We start from the raw sequence: 13,688 nt of genomic DNA, 5'->3' as shown, positions 1-13,688 counted from the left end.
GAGGATTTGGGGGCTCAGGGATGAGTGTGAAGGAGCTCTGGGGCTCAGCAGGATTTGGGGGTGCAGCAGGAGCTGGGTACACCCACGCTGAGGCCAGAGGAGCTCCAGGGCCTCAGGACGATCTGGGGGGGACCCAGTAGGATTTTGGGGCTCAGGATCTGGGGGTGCTCAGAACGGTCTGGGGGGGACCCAGTAGGATTTGAGGGCTCAGGACGATCTGGGGGGGGATGTCTCAGCAGGATTTTGGGGCTCAGGACGATCTGGGGGTTCTCAGCAGGATCAGGGAGGATCAGTGGGATTGGGGGGGGCAGAAGGATTTTGGGCCTCAGGACAATTGGGGGGGCTCAGGAGGATCTTGGGGGTGCTCAGCAGGATTGGGGGTTCAGGAGGATCTGGGGGGGTCTCAGCAGGATTTTGGGGCTCAGCAGGAGCCGGGTACACCCACGCTGAGGCCAGAGGAGCTCCAGGGGCTCAGGACAATCCGGGAGCCCAGTAGGATTTTGGGGCTCAGGACGATGAGGGGGGGGCCAGCAGGTTTTGGGGCCCAGCAGGATTTTGGGGGCTCAGGACGATCTGAGGGTGCTCAGAAGGATCTGGGGGTGGGGGTCTCTTTGTCCCTCCATTTCTCGCCTTTAGTTCTCTCAGCAGGATTGGGGCTCAGCAGGATTTGGGGTTTAGAGGATCTGGGGGTGATCAGCGGATTTTGGGGTCAGCAGATTTTGGGGCTGAGCAGGATTTGGGACTCAGGAGGATCTGGGGGTGCTCAGCAGGATTGGGGGTCAGCAGGATCTGGAGGGGTCTCAGCTGGATTTGGGGTCAGCAGGATTTGGGGCTCAGGACGATCTGGGGGTGCTCAGCAGGATTTTGGGGGCTCAGAGGATTTTGGGGATCAGGAGGATCTGGGGGTGCTCAGCAGGATTTGGGGTTCAGCAGGATTTGGGGGTTCAGCAGGATCTGGGGGTCTCAGCAGGATTTGGGGCTCAGGACGATCTGGGGGTGCTCAGCAGGATTTTGGGGCTCAGCAGGATTTTGGGGCTCAGCAGGAGCCGGGTACACCCACACCTCACCCGCAGAGCCCCAAAAGCCGCACACCCCGAGGCTGGGGGTCCCCCCACAGCAGCACCCCCAAACCGAACTGAACCGGGCTTTCCCCCGTTCCTTCCCCGGGATTTTCACAGCATTCCGTGGCGTTTTGGGTTTCTGGGCGCTGCAGGGGCCGGAGCTGCGGGGAAGTTTTTGTGCCATGCATCATCACCCGACTCCCAGCCCGCTTTTAACCCAGTCGGGAACACGCCGAAAGGGGATAAATTACCGCGGCTCCTGACAGCTCTGCTGGAAAATATCGCCGTGGTTTTTAGCCCGTCCTGAGCCTCGCAGGGAGTCGCTGCAAAGGGTGGATCTGCTCCGTGCGGGGCCGTGCCCACCCGTGCGGGGCAGTGCCCGGGCTCCTGCAGCTCGGGGAGTGACACAGAGAGAAAAAAAAAATCAAATATTTCAGATTTGGGAATGGAGAATTAAAATTGTGGAGAGGCAAAATTTCAGATATTTCAGACGTTGGAACAGAGCATTAAATTGTGGAGGCAAAATTTCAAATATTTCAGATCTGGGAATGGAGAATTAAATAGTGGAGAGGCAAAATTTCAGATATTTCAGACCTGGGAATGGAGAATTCAATAGTGGAGAGGGAAAAATTCAGGTTTTTCAGGCCTGGTAACAGAGCATTAAATTCTAGAGAAGGAAAAGTTCAAATATTTCAGGCCTGGTAATGGAGAGATTTAATTGTGGAGAGGCAAATTTTCGAATTTTTTCAGGCCTGGTACGGAGCATAAGTTTTAGAGAAGCAAAATTTCAAATATTTCAGACCTGGGAACAGAAATGAGTCTGCTCACCTTTGTCCCCCAAAATTCCCTGCTCCCCAAAGGTTTCTGTGTGTGCTTTTTCCTCAAATCCATCATTTTAAACTCAAAAACTCCTCCCGTGATGATCCAGGGGAAGCTCCTGCCCCTTCAGCCAAAGGATCCAAATTGGGAAAGCTGGGGCTGAAATATTCAAAATTTTGCCCCTCTAGAATTCAAACACTCCATTACCAGATCTGAAATATTTGAAATTTTGCCCCTCCACTATTCGATTCTCTGTTCCTAGGTCTGAAATATTTGAAATTTTGCCCCTCTGCTATTAATTCTCTGTTCCCAGGTTTGAAATATCTGAAATTTCACCCCTCTAGAATCAAACACTCCATTACCAGGTCTGAAATATTTGAAATTTGCCCTCTCTGCTATTTAATTCTCTGTTCCAGGTCTGAAATATTTGAAATTTCGCTCCTCTGCTATTTAATTCTCTGTTCCCAGGTTTAAAATATTTGAAATTTTGCCCGTCCACAATTTAAATTCTTTGTTCCCAGGCTTGAAATATCTAAGATTTCACCCCTCTAGAATCAAAACACTCCATTACCAGGTCTGAAATATTTGAATTTTCGCCTCCACGATGTAACTCTCCGTGTCCCAGCCAGGCCTGCTCGGGCCATGTGAGGCTTATAAAAGATGCAGGTGGCGGCTGCAGCCTCCTGCCACCTTTCCCCTGTCCCTATCAGCAGGGACGAGATAAGAAGCCACATGAGGCAGCTCCCAGCCGAAAATCTGGTATTGTTATTTTAATGCCGGTGCCGGCGCGCTGGCGGCTGCTCATTTGTTGGGTGGAAAAGAGGAGAGGATATAAATTAAATATAACGAGGGGAGCTGAAAAAGGCAGCATTTGATCCTCTTTGGGTGTGGAGAGAACAGGGTTGTTGGCAGGAGAGGTGGGGAAGCGGGAGAAGCTGGAAAGGAGGAATTCAGGGGTTGGAAGGGAGGAATTCAGGGTTGAATTAGGAAGTCGGAAGGGAGGAATTTCGGATTTGAAGGGAAGAATTCAGAGTTGGAAGGGAGAGATTGGAGTTTGGAAGGGTTCAGAAGTCGGAAGGGAGGAATTCGGAATTTGGAAGGGAAGAATTCAGAAGGTGGAAGGGAGGAATTCAGGGTTTGGAATTAGGAAGTTGGAAGGGAGGAATTCAGGATTTGGAAGGGAGAAATTCAGGGTTTGGAAAGGAAGAATTCAAAGGTTGGAAAGGAGAAATTCAGAAGTTGGAATTCTGAATTTGGAAGGGAGGAATTCAGAACCCGAAAGAGAGAAATCCTGAATGTAGGAGGGAGAAATTTGGAATTTGAAATGGAGAATTTTGGGATTTGAAAGGGAGAAATCCCGAATTTAGAAAGGAGAAATTCCTGGTGGCATTGCCGCTGTCCCAACCCTGACCCCTCAAAACTGAAAGTTTTCCGTTGTTGGCCAGTCCTGGGCTGCCACCACGGCACTGTCCCAGCACCGGAGACCTCAGGGAGGGGACAGGAGAGGGTGGCCCGTGTCACCCATGGTGTCCCCACTGTGGGGACAGGGAGATGGGTGCAGCAAGGATTGGGGACCACGGAGGGACAGAAAAAGCTGGGAATGGCAAAAATTGGGGAATGGAAAAAACGGGGAATGGGAGAGGTGGGAATGGCAAAGATGGGGAATAGGAGAGACTGGGAATGGCAGAAACAGGGAATGGCAAAGATGGAGAATGGAAAAAATGGGGAATGGGAGAGGTGGAAATGGCCAAAAATGGGGAATGGCAAAAACAGGAATGGGAGAGGCTGGGAATGGCAAAAATGGGAATGGGAGAGATGGGGAATGGCAGAGCTCAGGAATGGCAGACCGGGAATGGCAGATCCCGAGCAGGGCGGGCGGTTTGGAATGCCAGAGCCCGGCCTTATCTTTTGTCTGGAACAATGGAGGGCTCGGCCCTATTGTTCTGCTCTCCCGCCCGGAGGAAAGCGGCGTCCCCCGGGGCAGGGCTGGCTCGGGAACGTGCCCGGTCCGCGGGTGGCGACGGGCGGGGGTGGCACGGGTGGCACGGACCCCTCGTGGCTGCAGCTCCCGCCAGTTCCCCGCAGGGAACCCTTCCCCGCCGGTTTTCCATGCGGATTTCAGGGGCAGGGAAGGTCCCCTGCAGAGCCCAGCTGCAGGACGGAGCAGGATTTACCCTTTTTAGGGGCTCTTTTAGGGATTTGGGGTGGGAAATGAATTTGGGGGCAGGATTTGAGGAGCAGCCGGTGGCACCTTTTCCCTCCGAGTGAGGTTCACAAATGCCCCAATGGCTCCTGGGGCAGCTCCCAAAACGCCAAAAAAAAAAAAAACCCAATCCCATTGCTGGGATGTGAAGCCATTTGGGTTCTCAGGTCTCTGGGATCTTGTGCCGGGTCCTTCCTGCTGCGTTTCCTCTGGTCTGTGGCTCCGTCCTGGGAATTTGGCTGGGGAAAAGACATTTCTGGATGTGGGATTTGGGTGTTTTCCTAAAAAAATCCTCATCCTGGGGGCTGGCACAATCCAGGGAACGGGCACAGGAGCCCAGGACCCCAAAATCCTTTTGTTTTCCCAGAGCCAGGGATGCGCAGCACATCCCAGTTTCTGGGGACCAGGCTGGGATGGTACCTGGAGGCCGGAGCTGCCAATTCCCGCTTCTCAGGGAACCCGGGGACACTGGGATGGAGCAGGGGAGGTGACACAGGTGCCACCAGCCCCTCGTGTGCTGCAGGAGCCCCAGTTTGATCCCAAATGGGGAGGGGCTGGCAGCTTCTCCTCTGTGCCAGGCTTTTGTTGCGGAATAAGAACCACCCCAAAAATCTCATTCCCAAATCCCTCTGCTCCCCTAAACGTGAGAAACCCATCCAGGAGCTGACTTTGCTGGGGTTTAATTCCTCCAAATCCAGCAGGGAGAGGAGGGGGTGAAGCCCAAACCCTTCCCAGTGGGATTGTGGTGATTTGGAGGTCGCTGTTCCCAAATCCCTTTTGGATCCAGCAGTGGGATGGGAAGTGGGGTGTCCGAACTCCCAAACCCCAAAGCCCAGAATCTGGGGGTGTCTCCCTGAGCTGAAATAGCGACCAAAAAGTGACAAAACAGTGACAAAAATGGCTCCTGCAGTTTCTCCCACACGTGAGGCCCCCGGAAGCGCCGCCGCCGGACGCTCTGCGTCACCAAGGTGGGGGATGACGAGCTCAGGGACCCAAATCCACACCCCAAACCAGGGCAAACGCCCCCAAAACAACCACGGCTGAGCGGGAAAATGGGGCCAAAAATGTGTTTTGCTCGTGGAGGGTTTCACCCAAACTCATCCATCCCTGATTTCTGTCAGCCAGAGCGCGGCAGGAACGGGGTCAGGGCGGCGTTTGGGGAGATGATTTTGGGGCAGGAGATGATTTTGGGGGCAGGTGAGGAGCAACCAGTGGCACTTTTTCCCTCCGAGTGAGGTTCACAAATGTCCCGATGGCTCCTGGGGCAGCTCCCAAAACGCCAAGGAAAACCCAATCCCATTGCTGGGATGTGAAGCGACCCCAACTCCTGGAGCTCCCCGGATTTGGTTAAATTTGGTAATTGTCTCCATGTCCCCTTTTGTCCTTTTTTGTCCCTCCATGTGACAATCCGGAGGTGAGGACGTGTTTGCTGCAGCTCAGGGACCCCAAAGGTTTCCGGGGCGCTGCTGCTGCGGCTGTGGGGCGGAAACGCGGCCCCATAAGATTTTGGGGTGCGATTTGGGTGCTGCGGGTGACGAGGCCCCAGGGCTGGCTCTGAGCACCCTTGGGTGCTCCTGGGTGTGCTCAGCAATCCTGGGAAACACCAGGCGGGATTGGTGCCCCCAGATGGGAAAACCTGGGAGGAGAAGGGATTAGGGGAAGGTGGAAAATGCCATAAAAGGTCAAGGATTGTGGGGGGTTGTTGACAGGAACCCCAAAAACCTGGGAAAAAAAGGATTAGTGGAAGGAATAAAATGCTATAAAAGCTCAGGGGGGTGAGGGGTTATTGACATGGAATGGACTCCCAAACCTGGAGAAAAAAATAATGGGATTGTTGGAAGGTGTAAAATTCCATTTAAGCTCAAGAGCTGGGGGGTTCTGGAGATGGGTTTGATGTGGGAGGCACGCCCCAAACTCCTGGAAAAATTAGGAATTATTGGGAGGTTTAAAATCCCATAAAAGCTCAAGGATGGGGGCGGGTTGTTGACTGGGATGAACTGCCCCAAAGCCTGGAAAAATAAGGAATTATCCGAGCATGTAAAATGCCATGAAAACTCAAGGATGGAGGGTTATGGACCCAAAACCAGCCCCAAATTCTGCACGTCCCCAACACCACCCACGGATTTCCCATGGAAAAAGGGATTGGGAAGAGCTTCCCTGCTGCTGGGAGGGGCAGGGCAGGTGGGTGAGCCCAAATCCCCAAATTTTTTTTTTCCAACAGGGCCAGGAAAAGGGTCGGATGTCTTGGCCCTTCCTGCCTCCCTCAGTTGATAGGAAAATCCGGTTTAAATTCTGCTTTAAAGTTTGGTTTAAAGTCGGTTTGAAAATCGGGTTTAAAGTCAGGTTTAAAGCCTGGTTTAAAACCTTATTTGCGCTCAGCGCCTCAGCCCCACTCCCTCCCCTGCCCCTGGAAACGCTGAGTGACACAAGTGACACAAAAACGCCACCAAGATCGAGATCGGCCACCCCGATAAACCCCGTGGGGCGTTTTGGGGCAGCAGCTGCCGGGGCAAGGAGGGAGGGAGCCGTGCCAGCCTCTGGGTGAGTTTTCCCTCTCCTCGTCCTGAATTTCTCTTTATTTCTTTTATTTCTCTTATTTTCTTTTATTTCTCGTGTTTTCTTTATTTCTCTGCGTTTCGTCGGGTTTTTTAATTTAATTTCCGCCATCGGCAGTTCAGGTTTGATTGGGGAGCGTGGGGATGTCCTGGTCCTGTTGTTAAAAAATCCCAAATTTTGGCTCACCCACCTGCCCCGCACCTCCCAGCAGGAGGAAAGCTCTTCCCAATCCCTTTTTCTGTGCTGCCTCTCGCCTCTAAGGGAAAAAAATAACGGGATTATTGGAAGGTGTAAAATTCCGTTTAAGGTCAAGAGTTGGGGGGTTACGGAGATGGGATGGATGCCCCAAAGTCCTGGAAAAAAAAGGAATTATGGAGAGGTTTAAAATCCCATTAAAGCTCAAGGATGGGGATTTTTTGACTTTGATGAACTCCCTAAACTCGTGGAAAATAAGGAGTTATTGGGAGGTTTAAAATCCCATCAAAGCACAAAGATGGGGGTTGGTTGTTGACTGGGATGAACTCCCTAAAAGCCTGGAAAAATAAGGAATTATCCGAGGGTGTAAAATGCCGTGAAAACCCACAGATGGGTGGTTAATTCCCACCATTGGTAGCTTGGGGTGGATTGATTGGGGAGTGAGGGGATGTCCTGGCCTCATTGTTAAAAAAAAAAAACCAAATTTGGGTTCACCCATCTGCCCTTCCCCTCCCAATCCCTTTTTGCATGGGAAATCCATGGGTGGTGTTGGGGATGGTCCCTAAAGACCCTTCCAGCCCACGAAATTCCCTGGATATAAACCAAGCCGGAGGTGCTGCAAAAGGAGCTTTTTCCTCATGGATTCATCTCCTGGAGTGGAGGAACCAACCCAAACCTCCTGTCTGGTCTGGAGGAAACGGGAATGACCAGAGGCACCATCACGTGCCTTTGTCCTGGGATTGTTCCCGGCACAGGGGGGGTGGGAATTTTAACAGGGGTTGGAAATAATTCCAGCGCCGGAGTTTCCTCCTCTTCCCTGATGAGATCATTCCCGCCTCATAAATCTCAGGGTCAGGAAGTTCCACCTGAGGTTCAGGGTTTTTTTATTCCCTCCTCCTCTCTCAAACCCTCCCCATGGCAAAAGGAAAAATGTGAATGGGGTGGCCCCGGGCCAGGGAAGGGTCTGGCTGATTCCAGGGATTGGGTTTTATTTGGATAATTTGGATAATTTTGGACCCTCCTGGCTGGGTTTTGTCACACAGGCTGGCTGGAGGCAGAATCCCTGGATTCGGGTTTGGGAACGAAGGTCCCAGGTGTTTTTGGGATCCTAAAGGATAAACCCCCTTGGAGTACCAGGAAAGCAGAGGAAGGTGGGAATTCTCCATCCCAAGGGACGCTGGGATGTGTCCCAGAGCTCTGGGATGGATCCAAGAGATCCCAGTGCCCACAGGGAATGTGTTGGGCATGGATCCAATGGATCCCTGTGATGTGTGGGACATGGATCCTGTTCCCTGTGCCCTCAGGGAATATTTAGGGCATGGATCCTGTTCCCTGTGCCCACAGGGAATGTTTTGGGGTTGACTCACCCGTATCAGGCTATGTTGGGGGTCTCTGTTTTCCCATTCCCACCCCCCTGGACCATCCCACCGGGATCCTGCTGGGCACAGGGAGGCCAAGCCCCGAGGGGATGGGCTGGATGGGGCCCAGAGGGATAAATCCCATGGGAAAAGCACTGAGGGTAGAGGCTGATCTGCAGCTGAGCCCTCATCCCATTTCCTGAGTGTCCTGGGATTTACAGGGGATGGAGAACATCCCTGATGGAGAACACGGAGCACAAAGCCTCCCTGATCCTCCTCTTCCCCTTGGCCCAGCCTGGGAATTCCTCTTTTCCTCCCTGCTTTGCATTTAAGAGAACTTCAGCACGAATCCCTGTTATTTCCCCCTCTTTCCTCGAGTTTTGGAGGCTGGGATTGGTTGGATTTTCCTCCAGAACTCTGCTGGAGTTCATCCGGGAGATGTGCACCTCTCTAATAACCCTGGATGTGGCCCGGACGCCTTTGGACAGGGTGATTTTGGGGATAAGATTGGTAAAAATTGTAATTCCTTTAGGATCCAACCTCCCATGGGCAGTCGTGGATTGCTTCTTTTTGTTTTAAAAGACAGAAAATCGCTGTTTACCCCCCAAAAAAAACCCATAACGTGGCTGTGCTGAGACAATCCCGGGGCTGAGGAGGGGACATCCCTCCATGGGGACACCAGGACAGGGTCCCACACCCCTGGAGAGGGGACCTGGTGGAACTGGGGGTGGCACAAGCAAAGAGGTGACCCTGACCCCTTCCTGTTGCCGGGAGTTTCCATGATGCAGGTGCTGTCACCGCAGCGTCACCGCCGTGCCCTGACCCCGTGGGGACGTTTCCGGATGTTTCCAGAAGCCGTTTGTCTTTTAGGGAAGGAGAAATGGCCTTCAGGGCGCTGAGGGTGGCTGGAGGAGGGACAAATGCCCACCTGGGTTAGGTGGGCAGAAAGTAACCCCAGCTCCTGCTCACCCCAAAAGTCTCACCAGGATGGAAAGGGGAATTTGGCGTCTGGGGGTGTCTTTAGGATGGGGATTTTTCCACTGGGACACTCCAGGATATTCCCATTCCGCCCTTTGGAGCGTCCCCCCCTCCCCAAACCCTCCATGCCCACCAAAAATTTTCCATCTCAGCGCGGCTCCTTCAGCTTTTCCGGTGCCTGAGCAGAGCAGCTCTGGGTTTTTTAGAGCACTTTGGGTTTTTTTGTGCTGCTGAGGCAGGTGAGAGATGTCGAGACCGCGGAGGCGGCCGAGGATTGGGCTGAGCCCAAATTTGGAGCGTTTCCACTGCTGCTTTGTGGGGCAGCGGGGCGGGGACACGGCCCTGGCAGGGGACATGGGCTATGAGCAGGGACACACGGAGCTGTGACTCTCACCTGGTGCTGGTGGCATTTTTGGGGCTCAAAATGCTCATCCCGTTGCCTTTTGGGGGTTAAAAAGTAATTTTTCAGAACCAGCAAACCCTGCGGCTCTCTCGTGGTGGTGCTGGTGGCGTTTCTGGGGTTGAAAATGCTCGTCCCAGCACTTTTTGGGGTTAAGAAAGAGTTTTTCAGAACCAGCAAACCCTGTGGCTCTCGTGGTGGTGCTGGTGGTATTTCTGAGTCTAAAAACCATTATCCCGTTGCCTTTTGGGGTTAAACCCCTATTTTTTCAGAGCCAGCACCTTGGGGACACAACCCTGGCAGGGGACACACGGAGCTGTGGCTCTCGTGGTGGTGCTGGTGGCATTTCTGAGTATAAAAGCCTTCCTCCATCACCTTTTGGGGTTTAAAAAATGGTTTTTCAGAACCAGCAAACCCTGCGGCTCTCATCTGGTGGCATTTCGGAGTCTAAAAACCTTCATCCTTTTGGGGTTAAAATAATTTTCCAGGCCCAGCCAACCCCGGAGTCTTGCATTTCCTCACCCATATTTTTTCCCTCCTCTCCCCCCAGCCACACCTGCTCTTCCCGGGAACCATCCCTCCTCCATCCCGGGATGCTCCGGCTCCCCAGGGAAGGGACGGCAGCTCCGTGAACTTCCCACAGCCAGGGCCAGGGGCCAGCCCCGGGCCATCCCTGCCCGCGGCAAACATCCATTCTTTTTTTTTTTTTTCCTCTTGGAAGACACCCGGGGGCGGAAACCGCTGGGAAAGGGCCCCGAAAGGACATTCCGAGTCTGGCAGGAAAGCGGCTCCGCTCGTCTGGCAGGAGATGGGCTATTGTCTGTGCCGGGATTCCTCAGGTCCTGCCTGGAAAAGGAAAAATCTCCCCGTGTGTGTCTTTATTTTTTCCTCCCTCCTCTCCCGCGGGTGTCGGGGTTGCTCCTATGGTGTTTCCTCCATGGATTTTTTTTTCCCTGTTTTTTTTTGGGGGGCGGGGGGGTTGGATGATTTGGCACCACGTTGGGCTCCTGAAGGGAAGACCTGTGGATGGAGAGTTTTGGGAGGGAGGAGAGCAAAAATTCCAAGGGTTGGGATAACCTGATGGGCAGGAGAGGGCAGGGCCATCCCGAAAATCTGGGCAAAGGTCTCTCTGCTGTCCCTGGGGTGGCTTTGTCCCCAAACTGAGGGGCAGGACGAGCCCCGAGGTGGCAGGATGGTGAAGGATCATGGTGGCTCTCGGATCCCCAAGATCCTGCGGTGCCAAGATCTCGGCATCTCCTGGTCTCCACACCTTTTCTGTCCCCAAACGCCTGCGGTGCTGGAATCCCGTCACCCCTTGAACTCCCAAACTCCTGCAGTAGCAGGATCTTGGTGTTTCTTGGACCCCAAATTCCTGCAGTGCTGGGATCTCAATATTTCCTGAATCCCAAACTCCTGCTGTGCTGGGATCTCAACATCTCTTGGATCCCCAGGCTCCTGCAGTAAAGGGATCTCAACATTTCTTGGATCCCAAGTGTCTCCAGTCCCGGGATCCTGACATTTCTAGGATTCCCAAACTCTGCAGGATCTCCACGTTTCCTGGATCCCAAGCTCCTGCTGTGCCAGGATCCTGACATTTTTTGGATCCCCAAGCTCCTGCATTTGACAATTTTTGGATCCTCAAGCTCCTGCAGTGCCAGGATATTGGCACATCCTGGATCCCAAACTCCTGCAGCGCCAGGACTTTGGCATCTCTCAGATTCCCAAACTGGTGCCGGGCAGGGTGGGGGTGTTTTTGGCTCCTCATCCCCTTTTTCCCAGCCCCTGGAGCTGTTCTGCTGCACGGGGCCGATAGGATCAGGCCTGGCTGGTGGGGCAGGAAGGGTGGCACGGCCGCCAGGAGAATTGCAGGACGTGCCGTTCACGGCTACAACCCGGGAAATAAAAGCTGCCACCAGAAAAATCTTGGAGTTGCCAGGCTGGGATTGGGAGGAAAAGGTGAAATATGGGGATTTCAGGGCTTTGCTGGTTGTGGGGTGAGCCCCCAAAGCGCTGTGAGGGAAGGAAGCGTCCCATGAGGATTTAGGATCTGTTTGCATCCTCCAGGATGGCGCTTTCCATCCCAACCCCATTCCCTCCCTTCCTCCCCATCCTGGATTCAACGGGGAACATGAAAACCCAAGAAGATCCCTTTCAGAGTCCATTGTGTGCCCCAGGGAGGCCCGGATCCCACACCTGAGACCGCCTGGGATGACAAAACAGCCCCTTTTCCTATTTTCCCTTTTATTTTTGGGTTTGCTGGGTGGGGCGGATAAACCCTCCACGAGGCCTCTTTCAAACGCGGCCCTATTAGAGCGCCGGCCCCATTTTAAAGTGTGAACTTCCAGTGGGAGGTGAAGCACGATGGGAACGGGACCTGCGGGATGGGATTTTGTGGGATTTTGTGCCTCTCTGCATGGGATTTTGTGTCTGAAACCCAAACCATCACTTAGCGCCGCCGTTTCAGCACCCCAAAACCTACAAAAACTTGGATATCCGCGTCGAAAAAACCTGTAAAAAAACCGGAAAAAAAGGACTTTCACGCACACCTGAGGGGCTGAGGGTGCCGCGCTGCGCATTCCTGCCTCAGTTTCCCCCACCTGTAACACACATCCCACCCCAGCAAAGGCCAACCCTCGCTGGAGCTGGCGCAGCTCCCCGCCGTGTCCGGTCCTTTCCCGGCGGTGAATTTTGGGGTGAGCCGGGGCAGGAAGGGGCGCCGCAGGATGCATCGGGCGATGCGGGGCCAGGAGGAAACCCGGCGAGGTTTTTTCGGCGGAGGGCGAGGAGGGAACCGAGATTAAATAAAAAAAAAAAGGCCCGCTAAGATCAGAAAGGCTGGCGAGCACAGTGCCCTATTGTGGAGCTGTCACACTTCCCTTTACTTTATTGCTTTTGTCCAACACCCCATTGTTCCACTTCCTTTTGTCCCCTATTCACAGCCCTGGCTTTTCATTACCCAGCCGGCCTTGTTGTTTTCATTTCTTTTGTTTGAAGTTCCTGAGAGGAAGGTTTTATTTTCAGCCGTTTGATTAATTCGCAGCTTGAGCCGGGGGCTTTGTTTGTTATGTAACTGCTGCCCCCCAAGCCGGGCTCAGCCCTTCCCATCCCAAAAATGGGGTTTAGGGGCTCCTAAAGGGGGGTCTGAGAGGTGAAAACTGGGTTTGGGGTGAGCAGGGTGGTCCCACAGCCCAGATCCCAATTCCCGGCAGCGTCCGGGGTAAATCCCTTCCTTAAGAGCGTTCCTTTTTCCCATTATTCCTGCCTGAAAAGGGGAGGACAATGCTCGTTCCTCTTCTTGCTGTGTGGTGTGAGGGTTGGTGGCCTCGAGAAGGCAAATCCCGGTGGGCACTGCCCCGTGGGCACCCTGGCACCTGGAATGGGACACGTTTTTGGGGTGGAATGTGGAATGAAAACAGGATTTTCAAAAAATCCCGGGTTTTTTTGAGGGGTGGGACATGGAATGAAAACGGGATTTTCAAAAAAACCCATTTTTGGGGTGGAACATGGAATGAAAATGGGGATTTAAAAAAAAACAACAACAACAACAACATTTTTGGGGGTGGAACATGGGTGAAACCCCATGGAATGTCCGTGCTGGGGGTGCCCTTGGGGTGTTAGAGCCCATTCCCTATAAAACTCAACATCGTTCCTGCAATTCCCATCTAGCAGCGCTGGGAAGGGCATTGGCACCCTCAGGGGGTTTGGTGGGATCAGGAAGAGCCATTCCCGGGACCAGGCCTTGTCCTGGCAGGGTGGTGGCAGGCTGGGGACTCCTGGTGACCGTTCTGGTGGCCACTCCCAGGTCCAGGGACCCCCAGAGGAGCAATTCTGGTGGCCAGTCCCTGTCCCAGGTCCATCCCATGCCGAGGGTTCTGTTCTGGTGCCGTCCCAGCCCCTGTCGGGCAGAGCCAGGATTTCCACTTCCCATCGGAGCAGGAAACCTCCGGTGGCTTTCCAGGGACGGCTCCTGGGGACCGCTGGGTCCCTGTCACCCTGAGCCTGGCCTTCCTCATGAAGGTCCCTCAGCCCCAACCTCTGTGCTGCCTTTAGGAATTTATTCCTCCATCCCAAGATTTCCCTTGAGCCCCCAGAAACTTGGAAAACTTCCCGAAAACCTG

General features: G+C 53.6%; 1 protein-coding gene across 3 annotated transcripts in view; it reads right to left on the bottom strand.

Annotated features, from left to right (window-relative positions):
• Positions 1-13,688, bottom strand: part of ETNK2 (ethanolamine kinase 2) — a 52,505-nt gene that overhangs the window by 16,598 nt on the left and 22,219 nt on the right. The gene's annotated exons all lie outside the window — the stretch shown is intronic.

The sequence above is a fragment of the Sylvia atricapilla genome, chromosome 25 (assembly GCF_009819655.1).
Source record: "Sylvia atricapilla isolate bSylAtr1 chromosome 25, bSylAtr1.pri, whole genome shotgun sequence".
In the NCBI taxonomy this organism is placed as follows: Eukaryota; Metazoa; Chordata; class Aves; order Passeriformes; family Sylviidae; genus Sylvia; species Sylvia atricapilla.
The sequence above is the reverse complement of the archived record's forward strand: the minus strand, read 5'-3'. Positions and strand labels throughout refer to the sequence as shown.